The 25,939-nt window shown below is 46.0% G+C and overlaps 1 protein-coding gene and 1 long non-coding RNA gene across 3 annotated transcripts in view; one reads left to right on the forward strand and one right to left on the reverse strand.

The window, feature by feature from the left end:
• RBM20 (RNA binding motif protein 20) overlaps window positions 1-25,939 on the reverse strand; it is a 190,646-nt gene that overhangs the window by 113,244 nt on the left and 51,463 nt on the right. The window lies entirely within an intron of this gene.
• LOC144301114 (uncharacterized) lies at window positions 1,854-4,410 on the forward strand. The gene is made up of 2 exons (XR_013367841.1): window positions 1,854-2,347; window positions 3,475-4,410. It is a non-coding gene; the product is annotated as an uncharacterized LOC144301114 (long non-coding RNA).

Consider the following 25,939-nt stretch of genomic DNA (forward strand, 5'->3'; position numbering starts at 1 on the left):
TGACAGAGCAATCCTATGGGACAGGGGAGCAATGGCAGGATCTTCCCAAGATCATGCAACTTGGGTGTCACAGGGACTGGATCTGCACCTGGGTCCATCTGGTTCAAGACTGGGTACAGAACGGCATGGCTCAGGATCAGCAGAAGGAGGTGAAAAGATACCCATGACTGCTGTCTTTATCCATATGGTCAGTCCTGAGTCCTCGTGACTCGAGGAGCCTTCTACAATGGCACTGCCTCCCCTGTAAAATTGGGCTGATGACATCTGCCTACCCACCTCATCAGGTGTTGTGAGGCTCAAACAAGCACACTCAAGCCTGCCAGGTTTAAAGCACTGCATGAGTAAGAGGCACTATCCTTTGGCAAAAATATGTCCCAACACTAACTTCAAACAAGGTTTCAAGACTACAGATGTAATTAAAGAGAAGGGAGAAAGAAAAAAAATCCACAAAAGAAGCCACTTTCCCCCACCTTGACCCTGGGGCATAAAAAATGAGAGCTAACAGAAATCCCCTGAAGTCTCTCACATACCAACCACCATCCTAGGTAGTCAAAAATTGACTTTATCCAAGAAAGGTGTGGCTTTTTCCTTGCCCTTGGCTCCAGAAGGTGATTTTTTAAACCCTTAGATTGTCCTGCCTGACAGGTGTCTGTTTACCTAGTGGTGTTAGGTCAGACCAGATGGTCTACCAATGTGGTTTATGGTGGGGGCTCTGGGCCACATGGCGTCAGCTAAACCTCCAAAAGAGCCAGAGACCGAGGTCAGCCAGGCAGGCACTGACTCACATGTACATGACTGAGCCCCAGGAAAAACTCTGGACACCAAGGTTCAGGGCAGCTTCCCCAGTGGGTGATACTCCATGTGTACTGTCACTTATCATTGGAGGAAAAAAGGAATGTTTTGCCTAATTCCACTGGGAGAAGATAATGAGCAGCTCCACAGGTGGAACCTTCCTAGACTCTGGCCTGCATCTCTCTTCTTTGGGCTTATTTTAATCTATATCCTTTCACTATAACTCTGATTATAACAGCTTCCAGGAAGTTCTACAAGTCTAATGAATTATCATACCTGAGTGTAGTCTCAGAAATTGCACCTGAATCTGCAACTTGCATCAGAAGTGAGGGTGATCTTGGGGACCCTTGAACTTCATAGTCCCTCTACATTGTCATTTAATCCCAAGGAAGTAAATGTTCCATTCCCACGTCACAGACAAGGAGATTGAGAAGCTTACAGAGGCCATCGCTTGCCTATGGGCCTGTACCCAGCAGGTGGGGACCCGAGGGTTAATCAGCAGGCTGCAGCATTGGTAAGACTCTCACCTGGGCACATAGTGTCCTGCCACCATCTGCCAGACCACATCTCAGGCTACCCTGGGTGTTGGAGACAGTGAATAGAGGGCCTGGCTCAATGCTGGTGCAGTGAACAGCAGTTCATGCCATGAAAGGATAAGGGGAGATCTTAGAAAGTGCTTTAGCAGGAAAAAAAGGGGGAAAAAAAAAAGTACTCTGCTGTATAGATGCTGAGTGGTACTGCAACCCTACCATTCCAGCTCTGAGTCAGGCCACCTAGGACAGAGATACCACAGCAGCCCTGAAACCTAAGCCCCAGCCCTTTCATGGTCAGAGACACACCAGCCCTCGGGAGCAGGAGCCTGGGCAGCGGTGATGCAATGCCTCCCAGGACAGGACATTCCACCAAGAGGCCGGCCAGTCGAGGGGCTACGTCAGGAGTGTGCAGAAAGAAGACTCAGGCAGGAGGGGCAGAGGGGGCAGCCAATGGCACATCTGCCCCCAGGCGGGGATGGTGTCTGTCTGCCACGACACCTCTGCCTGCCAGCACAGGGAGGGGCAGGAAGGAGGCTGCACACACAGCAGATTTTCCCCCCCTTCCCCAGCTCAGAGAGCAAGCTGTGCCTGTCAATCCTGCCTCCGCGTCTCGGGAAACCTGGCAGGGCCACTACCCTCAGCCTCTGACACACACACCACCCCAGTTATGTGCCATAAAATTCATTTTACAAGAGTGGCAGATTTAACACTGCCCCCCCCCCAAACAGCTCTGTGAGCTCTGCAGCCCCCAAACTACACAGCCAAGAAGATGTCATACTTAAAACCCAGATTGCTGTGCCTTGTTTGTATACTGGGGAGGAAAATAAGTCTACTCCTTTTTTTTTTTTTTTAAGATTTTTTATTTATTCATGAGAGACACAGAGAGAGAGAGGCAGAGACGTAGGCAGAGGGAGAAGCAGGTTCCATGCAGGGAGCCTGATGTGGGACTCGATCCCAGGACTCCAGGATTACGCCCTTGGCTGAAGGCAGGCGCTTAACTCCTGAGCCACCCGGACGTCCCAGTAAGTCTACTCCTGTGCCATTGTTTCCTATTTTATTTTATGCATGTATACAAGAACAGAAGAAAAATCCTGTCCATCAGATTATTTTGCTTTTGTTTTATCCTTGGGGTTCAAGAATCTAAATAATACCTCATCATAAGGGACGTTTAGCAAAGGAGAAAGGAGAAGAGTTTTTAACATAGAAATAAATAGCTGAGGAATAGTATTCTTAATAAGGTGAATTACCATCTGGGATTTCAAAAACACCCTTCAAGCCCTGAAACAGTCCTATTAACCTATAGCCCTGCAGGGGTCCATGGATGGGTTTCCGGATGCCCATAAAAACCATGAAATTGAAACTGTTTGCAAAATCATGTGCTCAAGAATAACTTTTCTTTTTCTTTTTAAATTGTATTCATTTATTCATGAGAGACACAGAGAGAGAGAGAGGCAGAGACACAGGCAGAGGGAGAAGCAGGCTCCATGCAGGGAGCCCAATGTGGGACTCGATCCCCCGGGTCTCCAGGATCACACCCTGGGCCGAAGGCAGTGCTAAACTGCTGAGCCACCCGGGCTGCCCCTCAAGAATAATTTTTCTAAGGTGAAAGTCCAAAGCTTTCATCAGCTCATTAAAGGGATCTCTGGCCCCAAAATGTTAGAGCGACTAGCACATTCTTGGTCTCATTTGCTCCCAAGACATCTCTGTGAATTAAACAGGGGAAGAAAGATCATCCTGCTCCAAGAAAGGGTGCTGACTGCCCGAGTTCACAGGGTGTGCCTGTCACTTCATTAGCAACGCTAGTAAATGCTAACCACAGCCCACCCTGCAAAAATGCCATGGTCCTCAGGTGTTCCTCCAACCCAAAGACTTAAAACTTCTTGAGTAACAGACTGAACCACATTCCCTGAACACCCAGCAGGTGCTAGGTGTGGGATCAGGGTCCGAGGGGTCATGTTCCTGGAAGGAAAGGCCTGCATGCCTATAGTAAACCAGGCGTACCCACCATAGGTGCTTGATAAATGCTTTTCGGTGATAATGGTGATCCTGTCTTCCTTGCCTGCTGGGAGGATTATTCTCACTCCTCAGATGATTCACACGCAGCAAAAATATCTGTGTTGGCTACAAAGAAAGAATGTATCCTCTCTAGGTCTCCCAGTGCCAGACCACCAGCAGGGCAACAATATGACCCAGAATACAGATGGCTACAGGGACGTTACAAGGCATTTCATGGCAGCTATTCGGGAAGAACGCTGGACAGTCTGAATAACCGACCCCCTCTCTCCACTTGCAACTCTAAGCGAGTCAATGATCCCATGACTCAGTGATCTTTCCTCTGCTCCTGAAACAGAACTGGGGAAATCCTGATTAAGCTCTCTTGCAGAGCTGCCAGTAAAAAAGATGAAGCCTCGGGAGACACCTGTGAGCATCGAGGTTGCTCATGCAAGAATGGGGAAGCACTGCTGATGGGATGTACCCACTGGGGTATGAAAACCTTCTGGAATGAGACAGTGGTGATGGGTGTATAACTCTGTGAATATACAAAAAAAAAAATCACTGAATGGCACACATTAAAAGGGCGAATCTCGTGAGATGCGACTTAAATCTCTCAACAGATCTGCTCTCGACCACAGTGTACCCATCTCCTAGCTCACAGGGTTGCTGGGAAGATTATGCCAGTCTGCAGTGAGCAGTCCCTGAACCCCAGCCCTAGGGCTCCAGGAATCAACACCTAAATTACTCTGTGCTCCAGGGTTCCTGGGGAAGCAGAGGGCAGGATACAAATGGACAACAGTGACGGATTTCCAGGCAGGATCTGAGGCTCGAGATGGTGGAGGAAAAAAAAGACTCTGTACCTTTATAGGTAATGTTTTAATATTTTAAAGTAGAATGTATTCCTATGTTGTATAATTAAAATTGAATTTTGGAGGGCACCTGGCCGGCTCAGTGGGTGCAGCATGTGACTCTTGGTCTCAGGGTTGTGAGGTCAAGCCCCACACTGGGCATATAGCTGACTTTTAAAAAAAATAATTTTTAAGATGCCTATGGTTATGCTTGAAATAAATCTTTCTATTGATCATTTCAAGTCGTCTGGCCTAACAACCATATTTGAACACTGAGAGTAACTAAAGGCTAGGAAGTTCTATAGAGGGAATGGTGTCATCAAAAGTCTTTTTTTAAAGACTTTTATTTTTATTTATTCATGAGAGACACAGAGAGAGAGGCAGAGACATAAGCAGGGGGAGAAGCAGGCTCCCTGTGGGATCCTGATGCAGGGATCCATCCAGGACCCCAGGATCACGACCTGAGCCGAAGGCAGACACTCAGCCACTGAGCCACCCAGGTGCCCCAAGACACAGTCATTTCTAATACAATTAGCTTCATGGCTCCAAATTACAAAATACAGCCCCTACTCTTCCTCCCCAAAATTAACCAAAGGTAGAGAAAAGGCAGCAATCAGAGCTGGGGGGGGCCGGAGCAGGTGCCCAGTGCAGGGACAGAGGCAAAGCTTGACCCCCCATGTTCCTCATTCCAACACCCGAGGTCTCAGAGATGCATCCACCACCCCTCCCCAGGCTGCTCTGGGTGCTGTGCTCTTGGTGCTTGAGCTGTAAGTGAAGTGGGGAGGACAGCTCTGTAATAAATCCCCTTAAACTGCTCATCACACCTATTTTTAGGCTTCATTTTATAGCTTGGTGAAATGAGAAGGTGCGGGAGATCCAACTACACCGCTACATTAAGATGTTTCCTGAGAACTAGGGAGATGCTTTCACAAGCAAAACCAGAGTCGGAAGCCACAGGTTGTTTTTGAAGATGACACCAATTAGGGAAGCCGCCGAAGTGCCGGTTGATCTGCCCTCTGGTCATGTGAAAGGCAGGGTCTGTGCCCAGTGATTTACTGTGGGGATGACATTGCCTGGAGGGACCCAAACACACAGCAAACACTGACCTCTCCTGTCCTGGGAGAGCCTGCAGGAGACCTCGGGGAAACGGCGCCAGGCTGCCCACCCTGAGCTGATGAGAGAAGGTAGCCAGGGTTCCCCTGGCAGACCCGGGCCTCTGTAGAAACAGTCCAGGTTCCACGTTCCCACGTTCCCACGTTCCCACAACTACCAGGTGAGGGACTCAGGCCCATGGGCCATCATGCGAGGTGCCGGAGATTCGGTCAGCAGGAAACCAGTTTCTCTTCTGGCAGAAACTGCATTCCAGCAGGAAGCCTAAACCCACTAGACAAACATACCATGTGCCAGGCAACAATGAGGACAAGAGAACAACTGGACAAGGAATAGGGGCCGAGAGGGATGGGGGCTGCCGCTTGGGCCACGGGCAGGGAAGGGGAACAGGGGTGTGGATGCTGCAGACATCTGGAAGGGGAGGCTCCAGGCAGCAGGAGCAAAGGCCCTGGGACACCTGAGGAGGGCAAGATAGCCAGAGGGGAGAGTGTCGGGGAGAGTAGAGGAAAGGAGAGGACATGATGGAGAGGGCCAGGGAGGGCTGCATGGGCCACACCTCTGGAGTCTATTCTCAGTAACACGGGGAGGGTCTGGAAGTTTCTGAGCACAGGAGGGAAGCAAATGGACTTGAGTTTTCAAAGGTCACTTGGCTGCTGGGGGAGAATAGACTAGAGGAGCTACGGATGGAAGGACACCCCAGTGTCTGGGTGAGAGGCCAGGGGCCTAACTCCGGTGGCAGCAGACAAGGTGGTGGGGGTGGTAGATTCCGCAGACATTTTCAGGTAAAGCTGAAAGGATCTTCTAATGGATGGAGGTGGGGAGAGAAGAAGAGGAGAGGCCAGGATGCCTTTAAAGCTTCGGGTCTGAGGACACATTCGGGTCCCAAGGCTGTGCAGCCAACTGTGGCCCAAGATCGTGGGTCTGAGAAATGTTCTGCTTTCCCAGGAAAGCAGCGCTGCAGTGAGGTCCTGAGCACATCCTGGGGGCAGGCAGTCACCCGCCAGGGGCAGGTGAATACAGGGTTCCCAGACATTGTGCCCAAATTCCTCAGGGGCTAAGGAACAGCCCCGAAGGCTGGTCGGTATCATGACTGGCAAGGTGGGAGGGAGGGAGGAAGGATCGCTGTACACAGGATCTCATTCAAACCTCAGGAGAGAAAAAAAACAAACAAACCTCAGGAGATACAGATTATCTTCATTGACAGATGAAGAAACCACCATAAAGATGACTCTGCTGGATGAAATATCTAATGTTTAGGGGCATCTGGATGGCTCAGTGGTCGAGTGCCTTCAGCTCAGGGTGTGATCCCGGGATCCCAGGACCGAGTTCCGCATCAGGATTCCTGCAGGGAGCCTGCTTCTCCCTCTGCCTGTGTCTCTGCCTCTCTCCCTCTTGCTCTCTCTCTCTCTCTCTCTCTTTCATGAATAAATAAATAAAATCTTTAATAAAAAAAATCACAGGGTTGAGATCTATAACAGGCAAAGAATTTACTCAAATCAATAAAAAACAACCAAAAAAAAAAAAAAAAAAAAACCACCCCACATTGTTAAAAAAGAAAAAACTGTATATCAACTAACACAAAGGAGAAATCCAAAACCCCCATGATAGGTTGCTCAGCTCACCAGCTCCCAGAAAGGCTCACAAAAGAGGACCTCACATTTTCAAGAAAAGCACTTACATTTGGTACTGGGGAGGGTGTGGGAAACAGGTGGGACTGTAAGCCAGTAGGTCTTTTTAGAACATGATTTGGGCATAATCTATCACAATGTTTCATGTGTATGTCCTGTGACTCAGATGTTCTAGAAGGCTACACCTACAGATATATTTCCATACATATACAAGAAAACAGGGGGATCCCTGGGTGGCTCAGCGGTTTAGCACGTGCCTTTGGCCCAGGGCATGATCCTGGAGTCCCAGGATCGAGTCCCAAGTCGGGCTCTCTGCATGGAGCCTGCTTCTCCCTCTGCCTGTGTCTCTGTCTCTCTCTTTGTCTCTCTCTCTCTCTGTGTCTCTCATTAATAATAAATAAATAAAATCTTAAAAAAAAAGAAAAAGAAAACACACCCAAACTTATTCACTACAGCACTGTTTTAACAGAGGGGGAAAATCATGGCAATAACAACTAAATATCCATCAACAGATTACTGAAATTTTTCATGCTATCAAGTACTATGGCATCTTTAATAAGAATGCAGAACTGTATGCACCAGTACCAAAGATCTCAAAAGACACAATAAAGTTATAGAACAATAGATGTAATATGTTACTCTATAGAAAGTTATAAAACAATAGGTGTAATATGTTACTCTGTTAAAAAATAAGGCACAAATTGGGGTGCCTGGGTGGCTCAGTCAGACGACCAACCCTTGATCTCAGCTCTCATGTCTTGATCTCAGGGTTGTGAGTTCAAGCCCCAAACCAGTCTCCACACCGGGTGGAGCCTACTTTAAAAAAAAATAAAGAGGGCAGCCCGGGTGGCTCAGCGGTTGAGCACCTGCCTTCGGCCCAGGGCGTGACCCTGGAGACCTGGGTTCGAGTCCCACGTTGGGCTCCCTGCAGGGAGCCTGCTTCTCCCTCTGCCTGTGTCTCTGCCCCTCTCTCTGTGTCTCTCATGAATAAATAAATAAAATATTTTAAAAATAAATAATAAAAAATAAAGAAAGAATTAAAAATAAAGCACAAATTATATGCATGTGCATACATATATATGGATGTAAATGCAAAGAAAAAGGCCTGCAAACTTTTAATTGCATGTGACAGACACCCAACACAAAGGAACTGAAACAAAAAGAGGAGACAATGGCTCCTATACTTGGGAAGCTGGGGGGTGGGGCAGGGGGCACTGACTCCAGCTGCTCCCAGCAGGCACTAAGATAACATGGTCAGGATTCTATGCCTTGCTCCACCCCTCACTCTACTTGTCTCAGTTTCTTCTCATTCCCAAAGGATACCAGCACATGGCCCACAAGAGGGCTGCCTGAAACCCCAGGCACACATCTTCTCTGCAGAACAGCCCTACTGCAAAAGGAACCACTTCTCTCCATTTATTCATCCCAGGGGGACTGCTGATTGGAGTTACTTGCCAGGGGGTGCTTCTCCCTCACCCAGTGAGTGGGACCGGCGCAGTGGAGTCTGCTGGGTCACCTGCCCACTCTGGTGAGTGAGGAAGACTCCCTCCCAGAGTCTATGATTGATTGACAGCCCCACTAGGCTCACATGGATTGGGTGAGGAGTGACCCCAAGAAAGGAACCAAACCCGAACCAGAGGAAAGGGAGTGGGAAACCATGGCAGGCAGAGCAAGCAAACAGACAACACAATCCACAACAGACCAGAAATCAACAAAATCTGAAATCGCTGCAGGTAGTCAATGGCAGAGGTGGAATTCAAATCAGGTGTGAGAAACTGCAAAGTCATTGTTCTCTCCGCTCCACCTAAGTGCCACTCTTGGCAGCCAGGGGACACCAATTGCAGTAAGCCGTGTGCCTGTGAAGGGCATGTTTCAGGCCTGTCATCCAAGAACTCCAGTAAGCCCATCACATTCCTTAAAGTTCCCTCCAGATTATCATCCTTAGGACAGATAGAATTTGCTGGACAGAGAGAGAAGGGCAAGAGAAGACAGATGACTATTTATGAAATATGAAGGTCGAAAATGAGACAGGTCCCAACCGTACTTGGAAAGAACAGGAGAGTGTGAAGATGTAAAAAAAAAAAAAAGAAGAAGAAGTAGACAATGAGTACAAAGACTCCCTGCAAACAATCTTCACCAATGTCATCATTTTTAAACATCTTGTTTTGCATTGTGGAAGGAGCTTATAAAAAGAATGGAGCAGGCATCCCATGGCTCTGTCCTCAGGAGACTGCAATTAAAGATGGACACACGGATGGCTGTCACGGGATACACAGACAAGATAAATGTGACACTGATACAGCCAACCAACTTTCCTTTATGCAGACACATAAGGAAGACAGCTCTGTCAACAGATGTTTAAAAATATAATTACTGGAAGGATAACAGGCACAGTCGTAAATTCAAATTTTCCATAGTGTTTAATCCTTTTATGCCACACGCCACCTACCTATGCAACAATTTTTTGCTTACTCAAATACCCGCTGCCTTCTGACACCCTGCCCACTCTTGTTTTCTCATTCTATAGGAGGACATAACCTACATCTCAAATTCCTGAATCAACCAGATTACCCCAATCCCAAACCACATGCTTCCAATGGTAGTTAAGTGTTTAAAGGTATACAATGCATTTCTTAATTATGTTGGCTGCAGGGCAGCCTGGGTGGCTCAGCGGTTTAGCACCGCCTTCAGCCCAGGGCGTGACCCTGCCTTCAGCCCAGGGCATGACCCTGGAGACCTGGGATCGAGTCCCACGTCAGCTCTGTGCTTGGAGCCTGTTTCTCTCTCTGCCTCTCTGTGTGTCTCTCATGAACAAATAAATAAAATCTTTTAAAAAAATGTTGGCTGCAGTATAATTGTCTTCACCCAAGCTCACAGGTTAAGAGAAGCCAGGCACTCCAGTGCTCAGGCATGGGGTGGTAGCAAGGTCATAGCTCTTGTTCCACAGAAGGAAATGAGGTCCAACCCCGCTTCGGATTGAGGGATTGGGGCCTGCTTAGAGAGCTGTCTCCGTCCCTAACTACTCACCTCTCCATTACCAGGAAAGGAAGAGGACAGGCCAGCACCTTCACACAGATCGTGCCTCAATGACTTCTGACTCGTCTTTTCCAGGATGGACAATTAACTATATAGACTTCATTCTTCATCACTGACACCCCTTTCTACAAATGAAGATGAGACTTCCCAAGACAACTTTGCTCCAAGCCAATAAAAGAACCGAGAACAGGGCAGCCCGGGTGACTCAGCGGTTTAGCACCGCCTGCAGCCCAGGGCGTGATCCTGGGGACCAGGAATCAAGTCCCACGTCAGGCTCCCTGCATGGAGCCTACTTCTCCCTCAGCCTGTGTCTCTGCCTCTCTGTCTCTGTCTCTGTGTGTGTGCCTCTCTCTCTCATAAATAGAAAAATAAATCTTAAAAGAACCAAGAACAAAATTAAAAGCTGTGTAAACACTTCCAGCATTTTCCCTTCCCCGGTTTTCTTCTGGCACACAGGAGGATTGTGCTCCCCAGCCCTCTTGATCAGGTGTGAGGGGCACGTGATTCATTCTCACCAATGGGTTATCAGTAACAGTGATGCCACCTCCAGGCCGTAGCACTTTCTGAGTGAGACCCTGCAGTGAGTGCCCTGCTGTCCTGTCTCAGTGGCCAAAAAGGTCACATGTTTAAGTTAGTGCAGTGCTGAGGTGAGGGAGTCTCTGTCATCTTGAGGGACTGTAGAGAGCAGCCCCTACAATGTTTGCCACATCAATCCACGTAGGACATGGGAATGAGCGAGAAATATATTTTTATTATACTGAGACTCTGGGATTTGGCTATAAGTCTACTGTGACTTAATAAAAAAGCTTTTAGTCGGGACGCCTGGGTGACTCAGTGGTTGAGCATCTGCCTTTGGCTCAGGACATGGTCCTAGGGTCTGGGATCGAGTCCCACATTGGGCTCCTTGCAGGGAGCCTGCTTCTCCCTCTGCCTATGTCTCTGCCTCTGTGTGTGTGTGTGTGTGTCTCGTGAATTAATAAATAAAATCTTTAAAAAGAAAGCTTTTAGTCTAGTGAAAGGTGAAGATATGTATACAAATTAAGTAAAATACAACAAAGGAAGATTGCGTTGGCCTAGCCCACCAAAGGTACTCAACCAATGTCTGGTGAAGGAGTGAATAAATGGATGGCATAACCATGGGAGACACAGATAGGAGTCTAAGAGTAGGAAACATTCACTTCCATTTGGGAGTTAATCAGGAAAGGGTGATGGAGCAGAAGAAATGTAAATATTAACAACATACATGTTGGAAAAAAATAATCTGCTGGATTATTGATGTTTTTCAAGTTCATTTGGGAAAGTCCCTACAAGGGCAATCCTTCTTCTAAGAGCCATTCCCTCAGCAACCTGAAGGCCAGGCAATGATTCAAGCCAGCTGGAGCCCCCACCCTGAGCTGCTGGGTCTCCAACCAGATCACTTAATGTTTTCCATTAGGTGGGAAGATGGACCATGTTGCCCCTCCTTAAGACTTCCACAGGGCTGGGGACCACTGGGAGGGATTCCTCAGGCTGGCTCTCTCTCTGCTGCTCCCACTACAGGCTTCCACTAGCCACAGGCCTCCCACAGCTCCTAGTGGTTGCTCCTGCTCTCTGAGGGCAGACGCTCCTTCTGACAGTGGCCAGCAGCTGCTCTCACTAGCAGTCTGCTCAACAGTCCTAGTGGCAAAAGTTGCTGCTCTCAAGGAATGTGATTTTCAGAGGTGCCTCGGGTTGGCAGCTCTTGGGGTCCTCAGTGTCTTGCCCCTCCAGCAGTTCCTAGGAGCCTGGATGGCCAGGTGACTAGCCGAGCACGTGTCCAAGCACCATGAAGCACCACTTCAGAGGGGACAGTGGTAGGGCAGCCTTCTTTGTTGCAGCAATGGTACCAGGGACACATGCCAAGAGCTCCTCCTTTACAAAACCTCTCCTTGCTGCCCACCAAGGACTGCAGATATGGTTACACTTCTAGCTGCCTAGCACAGGCAAGACCCAGGGTCATGAGCCTCTCGAATCAGGGAACACTCTATCTCCCTTAAGAGGGTCCCTACTATTCCTCAATCCCAAGTGTGCTGAGGCTCAAGTGTCTGTCTACTCAGTACATTTGGCAGAAGTCCCAACTCTCCTTTGGCATCCCATCTTCAGGATCAGGAACATTTCTGTGACTCTGACCCCAAGCCCCGATCTACTTAACCCCCAGTAGATGGGTAAGCGTCATCCTAATAATATTCCTGGGTTATGACCCTGTAGGGCATGCATCTTCTAGGAATTAACATATCTAAATATCATCAGTCTTCACAAAGGAGTATTTCATACTGTTCCCTACAAGCTTAACAAAGCAGCCCTTAGTGCATTGGAAAATACATTGGCACAGGAATAAGGAGCCCTAGAATCTGCTTCCAGATTGCCACTCAGTAGCTGGGAAATCTGAAAAATAACCACCTCCCTAAGCCTCAGTTTCTTCACCTGGAAACTGGTGTTAGATCTGCTCTACCTACCTCAGGGAATGGTTGTGGGACTGACATTAAATTAATGGAGTTGAAAGCTCTTTTAAAACATTATAACAAGGCATCTGGGTGGCTCAGTTGGTTAAGTGCCTGCCTTTGTTTGGCTCCAGTCATGATCCCAGAGTCCTGGGATCAAGTCCTGCCTTTGGCTCCCTGCTCAGCAGGGAGTCTGCTTTTCTCCCTCTGCCCCTCTCCCCTGCTCATGCTTGTGGGTGGACTCTCTCTCTCTGGAATAAATCAATAAAATATTTTTTAAAAAATAATAAAAAACCAAAACACTATACAGATGCTGAGTACTTAGTTCATTTATTCTTTAATTTGCAAGAAATGCATATACATCATTAACAAAAAATTTCTTGGACAGCCTCGGTGGCTCAGTGGTTTAGCGCCGCCTTCAGTTCAGGGCCTGATCCTGGAGACCCGGGATTGAGTCCCACGTCAGGCTCCCTGCATGGAGCCTGCTTCTCCCTCTGCCTGTGTCTCTGCCTCTCTCTCTCTCTCTCTCTCTCTGTCTCTCATGAATAAATAAAATTTTTTAAAAATAAAAATAAAAAAAAATTAAAAAATTCTTATCAATGCCATAAATGCCCAGATTGCAGTACCAATGACAATAACTACCCTGTCCCTTTACGTGCTTATGACCCATAGCAGGGCTGTAGCCCAGGCCTGGGACCCAAGCACCCAGACTCCTTGATCTCTGCATCTGCCCTGTTCTTTGAGCTTTTGTGTCAACTGCTTCTCTTTTGGGATTCTCACACTGAGTGTCCTGAAAAGAAGAATGGAAGCAGTGAGCAGAACGAAGGAATATTACAGGAGTTAGCCTGGGGGTGCTGAGGCACGAGAGAGGAAGGAAGAGACACTCAAAAAACAGAAGCCAAAGTGAAGATAACCTAAAATGACTGACATGATAAGCTACCCCATAGACACCAAATAGGTGTACTGCAGAATTACAGAAAAAAATACTGTTTCAGTATTATTTGAGTCTAGGTGATCAAGTATACACCTGTGACACAACAGAAGAGTAATTATCGGGGTCTCTAAAACCGTTTTCATTAGGCTTAATCAATAACAATTGAAAAACCCTAGAAAGTCTTCTCATGCCATGCTTGGACTATTGCAGTAGCACAATTACCTACTTCAATTATAACTATGACAACCATGATGGAAAATGCTACTATTACTACACAAACACACACACACACACACACACATCTTCATCTGTGGTCTTTGGGATCAAGGAGACTGACAAGAGCATCTGTCCTAAGACAGTCCTCTAACGTAACCTTGGGAAATCTGGATGCCGCCTTCCAGCAATGTCATTTCATGACAACTTTTCTATGTGAAAGATTCCTTGTTCCCCAAGCAACAGCAGCCCCAGAAGACTGTAGCCCCAGTGTCACCAGCCCTCCTCGTCATTCGAAGGTCAGGGGCTCATGTGGGAGCAGGGTGGCAGTCCTACCCCCAGTTCTCCTCCCATGTGGGAAGCCCAGAGCAGGAAGCACTTCCTAACCAAGCAGATGTCTAACTAGGAAACTTGCCACTGGGATACCCAGTATTCACAAGAGACTTTGGGAAAGGAAGCCCTACCGCTTCTCCCCAAAGAGGGAGTGTGAGAGTGGCACCAGCCTCTCTTCAAGAAAATGTGAACTTCTCTCTCCTTCCTCAGCCTCTCCCTGCTAAGGAGGGCCAGGCTGGGGCTCAGGCCTTGGCTGGGAGGCTGAGAACTAAGGGTAGAAAGTGTGTCTTTCAGAAAACCCGACGGGGCAGACCCCCAACTCAGATGTTCTCTAAACTCAAAAGCGGAGGCACAACGGGGTCAAGATAGTGCTGACCTGTGGGGCTGTTATGAGGATCAAAGGAGTGAACATGTGGGAACTGCTTGCACCAGTGCCGGGCACACAGTGTGTGCTACAGAAGTGTGTGCGTTACTGTCATCGTTTACACTCCTGCCTGAATTTCCAGATTGTCTGGGCATATCCTGCTCAGCACAACCACCAACCTCCCCTGCTAAAAACCACCTCAAATACAGAGCAAAATGTTCAATATGCTCATAGCCCAACTACTGGTGTCTGTGTTCGCTCATCAGCACAAACGTGAGAACCAAGAGATCTCAGACATCAGGGGTGAAACAGTATGGAAAGAGACTGATCAACTTGTGTGGTTGTCAAACTTCCGGCTTCTCACTTCATATGAAATACAAGGTAGGAGAATAAAATATAATGCTGCTGTGATCCAAGCAGGTCCAGGAGATGTGGGACAGGGATGCTCACCCTATCTTGCCCCCTTTGAGGCAGCCCCTGGGCCTCCAGTGAAAAAACAAACTGGCTGAGGGGCACCTGCTGGTTCAGTCAGAAGAGCATGTGACTCTTGATCTCAGGGTCATGAGTTTGAGCCCCATGCTGGGTGCAGAGATTACTTAAATAATCTTTATAAACAAATAAAGGAGCACCTGGGTGGCTCAGGTGGTTGAGCGCCTGCCTTCCACTGAGGTCCTGATCTCCGGGTCCTGGGATCCAGCCCTGCCTTGGGCTCCTTGCTCAGTAAGGAGTCTGCTTGTCCCTCTCTCTCCCTCTGCCTGTCCCTCCACCCCCGCTTGTGCTCTCTTACTCTCTCTCTAATAAAATAATAAATAAATAAATAAATAAATAAATAAATAAATAAATAAATCAGATATCACATTCTCTGAAACTCAGATGGTTTTGACTTTGCTCTACTTTGAGCCTTATAAGTTTTGAAATTATAACTGATATTTAAAATTATGTTTAAGACTTGTCAGGGCCTTCACTCAAAGTATTTCTGCCTATAAACAGCACGGACAGAAAACTAAGTGATGACCCCCGGCCATCAGGGCTGAGGGGCTGGGCAGAGCTGACTGGAGTGGAGCACATCCCACACTGGCCTGGTGTCTGCACCAGGGCTCGCAGCACGCCCGCAGCATTGCCATCTTGGAGGCAGGCATCCAGCAAAAGAATGCCAGGGTCACCCATGGGTTCTTTTACTCTTGACCCCAGCATTTAAATCCTGGCTGTCTCACAAGCAGCAGGAGGGCTTTAGTGGTGCCATGGTGGACAGGGGGTGAGAGAGATGTCAACAAGGGTTTACAGGCTGAAGCTGTTTATCTCACACTGAACCTGACCCCTCATCAGAAGAAGGACAGCTCTGCCCTGGTTCAAAGGCGAGCTGCAGCTTTGGCGCAAAGGGCGCATTCTGATCTGCTACTGAAGAGTTGAGAAGAGCTTTTAAAACAAGAAAAACAAAGAAACACAACAATTGATAGCCAAGGACTTAAAATGAAATAAGATTCCATCAGTGCCTCGTGTAAAATAGGATGCCAAATCCAGATTATCCCCAAGTTTACAAACACCCACTGAACATTTCTGCCACGAATAGTGCTGCTCACTCTTGGCCACTCTTGCTCTTGAGTCATTATCTTGAACTGTACTAACGTTTCTGTGACTCCCCTGCAAGAATGGGAACCCCAGAGCCCCAACTTCACAAGGTTGCCTACCAGAATCAAAAGGAGTGGCTTCTCTTTTTAAAGCTACACATTAAAAGGGTTGGGTTTTTTCACCTATATTGTTCCTTTTTTTTTCTGCCAAATTACAAAAATTATTTCTCCTTGTTATAGACACCTGGAGTCAGAGCTATAAAATTTTTTCAGAGCTATAAAATTGAAAATGTGAAACATTTTCTGAAATCGCAGCCTCTGACAGCAGCCTCTATTAATAATTTGATTAACAAGAGTTTCATTTCACTTATTACCCAGTAAAAAAAAAAAAAAAAAAAAAGAATCTACATACTTGAATAGATACGAGCAAAGAAAGGAGATTTTTGTTTTATATCATATGCTTCAAAATGAAAATGTTAAAAAAAATACCACTTTATCCAATAACTAAAACTGTGAAAATTGTTGAAAAGCATGTATCTAAATAAAAAGGTCATGAGGCTGGTTCTCCCAAATTCATGTAACAGAAAATAATTTTTTTAGAAAGCTGCCTATAAACAGCACGGACAGAAATGTCTAGCTAAGATTAAGCTGGAAATGCAAAAGCCCAAAGCTAATTTGAACTGAAATCCCAGGTAACCAATACATAGAACCAGCTACATAATTTATGAAGTCCAGTGGGAAATGGAAATTTGGAGTTCCTTGTTCAGAAATGATGAAGAATTTCAAAATGGCAGCAACAGAGAATTAAACCAAGCACAGGCCGTTCTAAGCAAGGAACCTTGTGCAAACCCCACAGGTCAGGCGCCAGTGAAGCCTGCCCTGTTCACACCCATTGATTTAGCCATATGACCACCAAGTGTTTATACTGTATTTTTAAGGCTTCAGATCTATCATGTTTGTCTTTAAGATCATTTACGGTGTTTTCTAAAAAAGGTTCAGCTTCCTCTAAGGAATGAATTGGCAAGATGAGAATAAGGCTAGGAAGAATGTTTTTAAAAAGTTTATTTTTAGCTCGATCTTCATTAAATTATATGTTTTCTGATGCATTTTCCAGTTGAAATGCATTGGCTATGCAGCTAATATTGTAGAAATACAAAACACTCTGGAATATCAGGTTAGCCAAAATAAAATCTTAAGCTCCATTTCACATCCAAAAATCTACATTCGAGATTATTTACAACATGAGATAGTTTTCTAGGATAAATTTTGGAATACGCTTTCAATTTTTTTCAATAACAAAATATGTGCCTCCTGCCGTATACTCTAATAAGCCGTCACTAAATAGACTTCCCACAAAAGTAAAGGAAAAGAAAACCTTATCACTTGGCGGATTAAACTGTATAAAATTAAGAATTCTCTTTAGCCCCTTTAAAGTGCAAAAAGTTCGTTTTATGACAAAAATTTGTTACATAAAGTAGTCATCCTAGCGCCTCCCTGGGTCATTTGAACATATTTCCATGTTTAACTTGAGATGGGTCATGCTTAAGAATAGCTTGATCTTTAATACATGATAGGAATACCACGAATTCTTTCTAAACTGCTATAAAAGGCTCGGGAAAGCCAACAAAAGGCCTGGACCACATTCCTTGGCAATTATCAGTAGGAGCAGGAGGCAGAGAGACAGGGGAAAAGTGGTCTGTAAAAGGCGTTGACTGCGACAACCAAGCCTCTTCGATTAGGAGAAACAGCTGCACAACCTCTTCTCTCTCAGGCAAGGGAGAATCACTTTTGTTCTGAGATTCACCCTCTAACAGACCAACTGAACACACTGTTCTGAAATTCCCCACCCTTGAGCCCAGGAGAGACCAGAATAGCTCTCCATACCCAAGCCTGAATTCTGACCCCGGGGGAGTTCAAGCTTCCCCTGGGGGTTCAACATTGTCACCCAACGAATACTGCTATGTTCTGGAGCCTCCCCCCAGGGCCTCTGTGCACATTATATTATTAACCCACACAAAATCTTACCATTTAGCAGATGAGCAAGTGGATCACAACCGGGAAGGTGACTTGCTCAAAGTTACAGGGCTACAAACAGGAGGCTGGGATTCAAATTCTAGTCAACTGACTTCTCAAACCCCTGCTTTTTCATTAGTGTTGAAACCCAATGTGAGGCTTCCCCAGTGCAGCAATTAACGCGGGGCTTTGTCTCCAGAATTTTGAACAGTAACAACACCACTGAAAGTCATCCTGTCATCACCAAGCATCAGCAATTCTAAACAATATCAGCGAGAAGCTATTCCTCCTGGAAAACCTGTATTTTGTTAGAGTGAGTTCTAAACAGTCCTGCAGTTACTGTTCAATTTGAATATTACATATGTAAATGCAAAATTAGCATATATGTAAGGTTTACCCTTTGCTAAACAATGTATTTACAGGAAAAGTAATTTGAAGAACTCCTAGCTTTGCAGTTGGCCCCAAACCCCTGCAAATCCAAACACCAATTGATTTCAGAAATAAATTAATAATAGGTCAGAATCTTCTGAGTCCACTTTAGACACAGTTCCTGCCTCTAATCCTGCAGCGCTATATATTCCTATGCTGACATAGATTTACAATACGCAGTAATTGCACAATAATTATAAAAGCAAAGAAAGAAAACTTGAGTTACTTCAATTCTGTCCTTCTGTGACCACTTGGAGCTTTTATTTGCATTTAAAATTTAACACAGCAAAGTGCAAGATGTACTCATTTTGCTTTGCAAGAGCACATTTTAATTCAGATGTGAAATATTGTATTAAATTTGGCTAGGATCTTTAAAACATAAATGTATTTTCTAATCCTTCATTTGTTTACAAACTAAAAAAAATCAAGAAAATAGTGATTGCTGTTTATGTGATTTTTACGAAAATAATTTTATTGCTCAGAGAACAGGAATGTGAAAAATTATCTGTCCAGGTGTCCAGCATGCTGGGTGAGCATTCCCTGCACCCCATCACACTGAGCCCACTCCACAGGCAGAACCAGCATCCTGCTAGAATCTGGGGAAAACAGTGTGACCTGGCCAGGAGTCCAGCTCTAAGTCCACAGTGGTAAACCGTTAGATCCAATTGATTCTCCAGTAATACCATGCTTCCGTTCTCTTCCAGTAAAAATGCTCTTATAAACAAATTTATGATTCTACAACAATCCTTACCTTTGACCCAAACACACATTCTATGCAAAACTGATGCATTTCTTCAAATCCAAATATTTCCAAATCTTTCTCAAATCAAGGACCATCTAATTTCTAATCTCAGACATGGCGGCACCAACACTGACCACTCTTTCCCAAACCTTCATTCTCTCCCCACCCTTCACTTCCCACCAAGACGTCCACTGGGTTTTTTCAAGCCCTCGATAATCTGACAGCACACAATCTACATCAGCTATTATTTGCAACTACCTAATTCCCAGACGCGAAGTGGAACATTTCTTGAAGATAAGAACCACCACCACACCATTTTCTTTTTTTTTTTTAAGATTTTGTTTATTTATTCATGAAAGAGATAGAGAGAGAGGCAGAGACACAGGCAGAGGGAGAAGCAGACTCCATGCAGGGAGCCCAATATGGGACTCGATCCTGGGACTCCAGGATCATACCCTGGGCTGAAGGCAGGCGCTAAACCTCTGAGCCACCCAGGGATTCCCACCACACCATTTTCAATCTCCTTCCTTCATCATCCTTTACACAGTCTTGGACCCATGGTAAAAACCAGTGGCTCATTTTAATTTACGTAACAGGTACTACACAACACTTACTGTAAGTCAAAGAACTGAACATAAACTTATTGTTGGGAGGCACAAATTTAAATAACAAAGTGTTATACCTATTACAGTAGTAAACCTAAACATGCAATTTCCATTCAATCCAATGACTGCCCTCTTGAGCATTCATCTCAAAGTGATGAAAATGTATGTTCATACAAAAACCTATACATAAATGTTCATAGCAGCTTTATTTGTACTAGCCAAAAATAGGTGAATGGTTCAATGGGTGAATGGTTAAAGAAACTGTGGTATCTACATACCATGGAATACAGTCCAGCAAGAAAAAAGAATGAATGATTAATACACTCAGCAACTCCGGTCAGTCTCCAGGAAACTATGTTGAGTGAATAAAGCTAATCCGAAAAGGTTGCAAATGGTATGATTCCATTCATATTAACATTTTTTGAAAGGACAAACTTTTATTTTTTTGTTTAAAGATTTTATTTATTTGAGAGAGAGAGAGCACAAGCAGGAGGGAAGGTAGAGGGGAGAGAGAAGCAGGCTTGATCCCAGGACCCTGAGATCATGACCTGAGCCAAAGGCAGATGGGTAACTGACTGAGCCACCCAAGTGTTCCTGAAAGGACAAAGTTTTACAAATAGAAAACAGTTTAATCATTGCCTGGGTTTGCTGGAAAAAGGAGGGAGGTGAGTGTGGTCATAAGGAGGCAAGATGAGGAATAAAACCATACACAAATAACCGCATGTACTCATTTGTATGTCTGGATTATTTCTTACAACTGTATCTGAATCTACAATGATCTCAATAAAAATTTCAGTTAGAAAAGCAGTAAGCCAACAAAAATATCTTGAACTAGTAAGATTTATTTATTTAACAATCATATGGTGCTTACTAATTGCCAGGTAATATTTTAAGCACGTTGACCTGAGATTGTCAGGTCACTGACTCCCACGAACCATATGTTGCATGTATATGTACTATGGATTATTCCCATTTTGCAGATGGAGAAACTGCAGTACTGACAGCTTAAACAACTCATCCAAAGGACCCACAGCAAGTAGGCTGACTGCTGGCATCTCATTCCAAGGCAGGCAATCTCGATGCAGAACCCTCCTCTCAGAGATCTCTTCACTTCACCCTCAAAGGCTGGGGGCCGCCAAGTGGACTAGACTCTGCCTCCCAACAATGTCTGTCCTGGAAGATTCCCAAAATCCAGCCACAAGTATGACAAATCCTTCTGATCAGAAAGTCAGTCAAGAACTTCCCAGGCTGTCCACTTTAAAAGAAGTAAGCAGAATCCCTAACTTTGAACGTAAAATCTCCCACCATGGGAGGATGAATACCTGTGGCAAGACCAGCTTGCCACAGGTAACGTCCACTCTTCCTGTGTAGGTTGGAAAACACAGAGAACAGTTGGATACATCTGGGAGCACGTTTCATGGGAAAGAGTGAGGAGTCCTAAAAAGCAAAATGCATCTGGGAGTCAAAGTAAAGGGGAGGCTGAAACAAGACCAGGTGACAGCGTCACATCTCCCACTCCCTGGCCCCAGCCCACAGTCCTGTGGTCCTGTCGCCAGGGCACTGTGTCTTTAGCTCTCTGCCTTATTAGCTTCAGGCCCACAGGCCCTGACACATGCTAGCCAGTGTGGGCCCTGGGGACTGAAACCCAGAACCTCGGTGGCATTCCAGAGTCACAGGCCTATCTCAGGACAATCTGGTTCGGAAGATTTTCAGATTATCAAGTGGGGAAGACAGGAATGTCACGGCCTCTGGGTGGACATGGGGACATTCATCAAAAAGACAGCTACCATGAAACCGCAGTCTCCTTTCCCACTGGAGTGGTGGAGAGCTGGGGTATGTGCAGATGCATGGGTGTGGGCATGCATGTTAAAAATCAAAATTATCAAAAAAAAAAAAATCAAAATTATCTTAGCAGAGAAATCATTTCCCAAGATTCAGTGCTGGAAAGAGCCAAATGAACACTAGACCTAAACTTTTCAAAAGATAAACTTCCAACCAGAGGGCACTGTAACTTAATACTAATCCACTGGGTAAATGATGTGAACAGTCTGTTACCCATGGTCCAAGCTGATATGATGAACCATCCAGAATAAAAGGGGTAGGGGCTGGACTTTATTGGTCTCTATGGCAGGAGCTCATAAAAATTCTCAGTTAAGCCTTGGTTTATCAGTCGATGAAAATTAAGCCCCGCTGTGAACTTGGTGCTGGAAGAAACCATGCAGAAATGAAGTTCTTCACAATCTGTGATGCTGAGAAAGAACAACGGGTAATGGAGTTGGGAACAGTCATCAGGAAAATGGGAGTCTCACTCAGCTCACACTGCCACCAACAGCCCCAAATGACTCAGGCCCACGTGTCAGTTTTCATATTTAAAAAGCATTTCCTTTGCAACAAGGATCCAAAATTTCCACTCGCAGATGAGAGAGGTAAACAGAGACTCTTGTCGCCTGCTCTCCATCCTTCACGTGCTGCTCCAGTTGCTTGCATGAAAAAACATGATTCTTGGAACCTGTGTCAGCCACCTTGTCAGGAGGAGGCCACAGACATGATGGTCAGTATATCACTGGACGTGGTGAGGTGGAGGCATGGAGAGACCCTGGGTCCCTGCAGTCCACGTCAAACCACTAAACCAATGCTGGGACACCTGCCTCCAAACTTCGTATTAAATACAGGAGAAACGGTCCTCTGGTGTCTGGGTTTTCTGTTGGCAGCCAAACATTTCTCAATTGGTACAACTTGCCGATAATGATTTTGCTCAACGCTGTATTACAGTGACCAATGTCGCCTTCCCTAACCGGCCCAAGGCTGAACCCTGGAAACCTACAGGTCTCACTGTCCTTGATATCTAAATCTGAAGCTCCCAAATATGACAATGCAGCACCCGTCAACCTGGCCAGCCTTGTCACCTGGAAATCTGGGGGTGGTGACCAAAGCACAACAGAGAAATACAAAGATACAGAAACAGTGGGGGAAAGGAATATGGAAAGGAAAAGAAACCAGGAAGGGGGAAAGTATAAGGGAAAAAGGGAAAAAGGAGACTGGAAACCAGTGCCTCTTAAGAATATGCTTTTTTTTTTTTTTTTTTTTTAAGGAATTACCTTATGCTTTTCAAAATCAGCCTGCTCTGAGTAAGACGCCACTGTGTGCCTGACCTCCATCATCACACCGCTCTGGAAAGGCGAAATCCCATCAGCAGAGCCCCTTGGCCACATGGTGCAGACGTGTGAATGACCGATGGGCTTCTTGCTTTGCCTGTGCATGACTTGGCGGGGCAAAACATATTTTACATTAGCTTAGGTCCTGACATTCTATCATGTTCCCCGTCAAGAGGCCAAGTAGTTCTTGGAACCCTGCACACCAAGTGACATATAACAGAACCCTAGCAAATGGGATGGCTCTTGGCCCTTGAATTAAAGGCTCTTCTCACCCCTCCCACCTCCACCACAGTGGTCTGGCCTGTTGGGCTGGGAGCAGACGTCTACTAAAGAAAGGTCACCATTCTTTGCCAGCAGCTAAGGTACTTTTAATGAAGGGAAGTTCACAAGGTGTAGGGCTATTTGCAATGGGTTGCTTTTGGTTATCTGCATCACTGAATCAGGGACGAAAAGTGGGATAGAACAGGCACCCCAGGTTCTTGATGGAGCACCGCTGAAGGCCGAGGCCGAGGGAACCGCCGTCAAAATGACACCTTCCTTTTCCAGCCACAAGCTGTCTTCAGGGAACCTTGCCCTGCCACCCCCAGGGACACTCTGTGAGGCTGTAAGGGGATAACCTCAAATGCCACCTCACATGACACTGCCCGGAATGCCTGCGGCCCAGCGACCGGAGTGTCTGTGCCCTCCTTGCGGGGTGTCAACGCTCTCACAAGGACATAAGTCCTCGCAGACAGGCAGGACTCCTAAGAGACAACTGCCAGAAAGGACAACTTCATGGTTAGGAGGCTGAGGCGTCTCGAAGGTGTTTTTCTCTCCAGCTTCTCACCCTGGTGCTGCCATCTGTGGCCCCTCTGGGGCTCAGCTTTGCTCCCCAGCCCACCTGCCGTACTGACTAGGTACCTGCTCTGTGCCTAGGATCATGCAGGACATTGTGAGGCAATATCAGGAAATCTAAGGCAAAGACTCTGCCCACAGGGCATGCGAGATCTAGTTTAAGAAACAAGGCCTTTCTGGGGTGCCTGGGTGGCTCAGGTGGTTAAGCATCTGTCTTCAGCTCAGATCAAGCCCCATGTAGCTCTCTCTGCTCAGTGGAAAGTCTGCTTCTCTCTCTCCCTCTGCCTTTCCCCCTGCTTGTGTGTGTGAGCTCTCTCTCTGCCAAATAAATCAATAAAATCTTTTAAAAAAAGAAACAAACAAACAAACAAACAAACAAGGCCTTTTTGAAACAAAACAGATGAACATAGGGGAAGGAAGGAAAAATAAAATGAGAAATAATCAGAGAGGGAAAAAAACAATAGGAGACTCAACTACAGGAAACAGGTTGCTGGAGGGGGGGCAGTGAGGGGAAGGGGTAAATGAATGACGGGCATTAAGGAGGGCACATGATGGAATGAGCACTAGGTGTTATATGCAACTGATTAATCAATCACTAAATTCTACCTCTGAAACTAATTTTGGGGTTTTGTTGGGGGGATTTTGGTTTTTTAAATATTTTATTTATTTATTCATGAGAGACACAGAGAGAGAGAGAGAGAGAGAGAGGCAGAGATGTAGGCAGAGGGAGAAGCAGGCTCCAAGCAGGAAGCCCAATATGGGACTTGATCCCCAGACCTGGGATCACAACCTGAGCCAAAGGCAGCTACCCAACTGCTGAGCCACCCAGGTGTCCCTGAAACTAATTTTGAAAAAAAAAGAAGCAAGCCCTTTTCTGGTGAGGGAATCAACAACAGAATCAATTGCGTGATGTGGGAAATGCATTTATAGGAGTTCAGAGGAGGCAGGTATCACAAGACAAAGGGACAGTCAGCAAAGACTTGAAAGAAGTGACCTGAGAAATGCTTGAGGGAGGGATGGGAGCTAGACAGACAGAAACGAGAAAAGGATGGCAAGAGTGTGCTGGTTATAAAGGATGAGGAGGGCTTGGGGACCAGGACACAGCCTGTATGGGTGGCATCCAAGGGGTAGTGAGAAGTGAACTCACAAAGCCAGGACTGTGCCACACACCTGGTCATCTGCATTGCAAGCCCAAAGATCACAAATCAGCTTTCTGCTGTGAACACCTCTGTACTCCCAACACCTGGCATCTGCCTGGCTTCTCAACAGTGTTCAATAAATGCCGGTGAATGAATGAGTAAAAATTGTTCAGCACCCTCAGCCATCCTGGAGTCCCAAACCAAGAATAAAAAAAATCATACTTAAAGGTAGGGACTGCAAACTCAAATGCCCACAGGGCCAGGTATGTGACAAGTACAACTGGGAGTGAGCAATGAAGAGCAGTGGGTACTACCAAAGAGTAGATGCCCCATCTTCAGAGAGGACTGTCCCTGCCTGACTCAACCCAGTGCTGCTGCCAAGGTACAGGAGCCCAGTATTGCCAGACCTTTTGACTGTTAGGTGAAATCCCCCAATTTTTAAGCATTAGCAACGAATTTTTTTGGTTTTTTTTTGTTTTTTTTTTTTTGTTTTGTTTTTTTAGAAATGAATTTTTAAAAAATGTATATGCTAAGCAAAACACATCAGCTGGAGCCATATTTGGCCTGTTGGGGGTCTTTGGCTAACAAGGACCAATTTTTGGTTGAAGTTTATAGTCTAAAAAAGTTCCCAATGGAAATGAATCTATGGTGAAGGAGGTAAGAATTGGGTTTCAGTTGGGAAGGGGCCTGTGGACTAAAAGGACCTTTTGGAAGGCTGGAAATATCCCGTATTTTGATCTGGCTGGTGGTTACAAGAGGGAGGACATGTTCAAAATTCCATCCAGCCGCAAACCTAAGAGTTAATACACTCTATTCCATGTAGGTTATAACTCAATTTAAAAAGTAAAATTAAAAAAAAAAAAAAGTAAAACTGATAAGGACACATAGAGTCCCCAAAAGCTGAATAAAGCCCTCTCTAGAGTTTGCTTTCAGCAATGCTGCCCCTCCCACCTAAAATTCCCTTCTGCCCTTACTGCTTTGTACCCTGCTGCCACCTTACTTGTCCTAAAAGAAGTGACCCAGGCAGCACTTCCTCCATAAAGCCTCTCCTATTCCACACTGGCCCAAGTCTGAGCTTGGCCAGTCTGGGCGCTCCCGTACACAGCCCAGTGACTGCCTCCTTCACCTGGCCCAGCACCCATCACCTCCCCACCTCTTTTGGAGCTCCTGAGGTCCTGGGGACAGGGACTGTGTACTATTCACTGCAGC

This window comes from Canis aureus, chromosome 29 (genome assembly GCF_053574225.1).
Source record: "Canis aureus isolate CA01 chromosome 29, VMU_Caureus_v.1.0, whole genome shotgun sequence".
In the NCBI taxonomy this organism is placed as follows: Eukaryota; Metazoa; Chordata; class Mammalia; order Carnivora; family Canidae; genus Canis; species Canis aureus.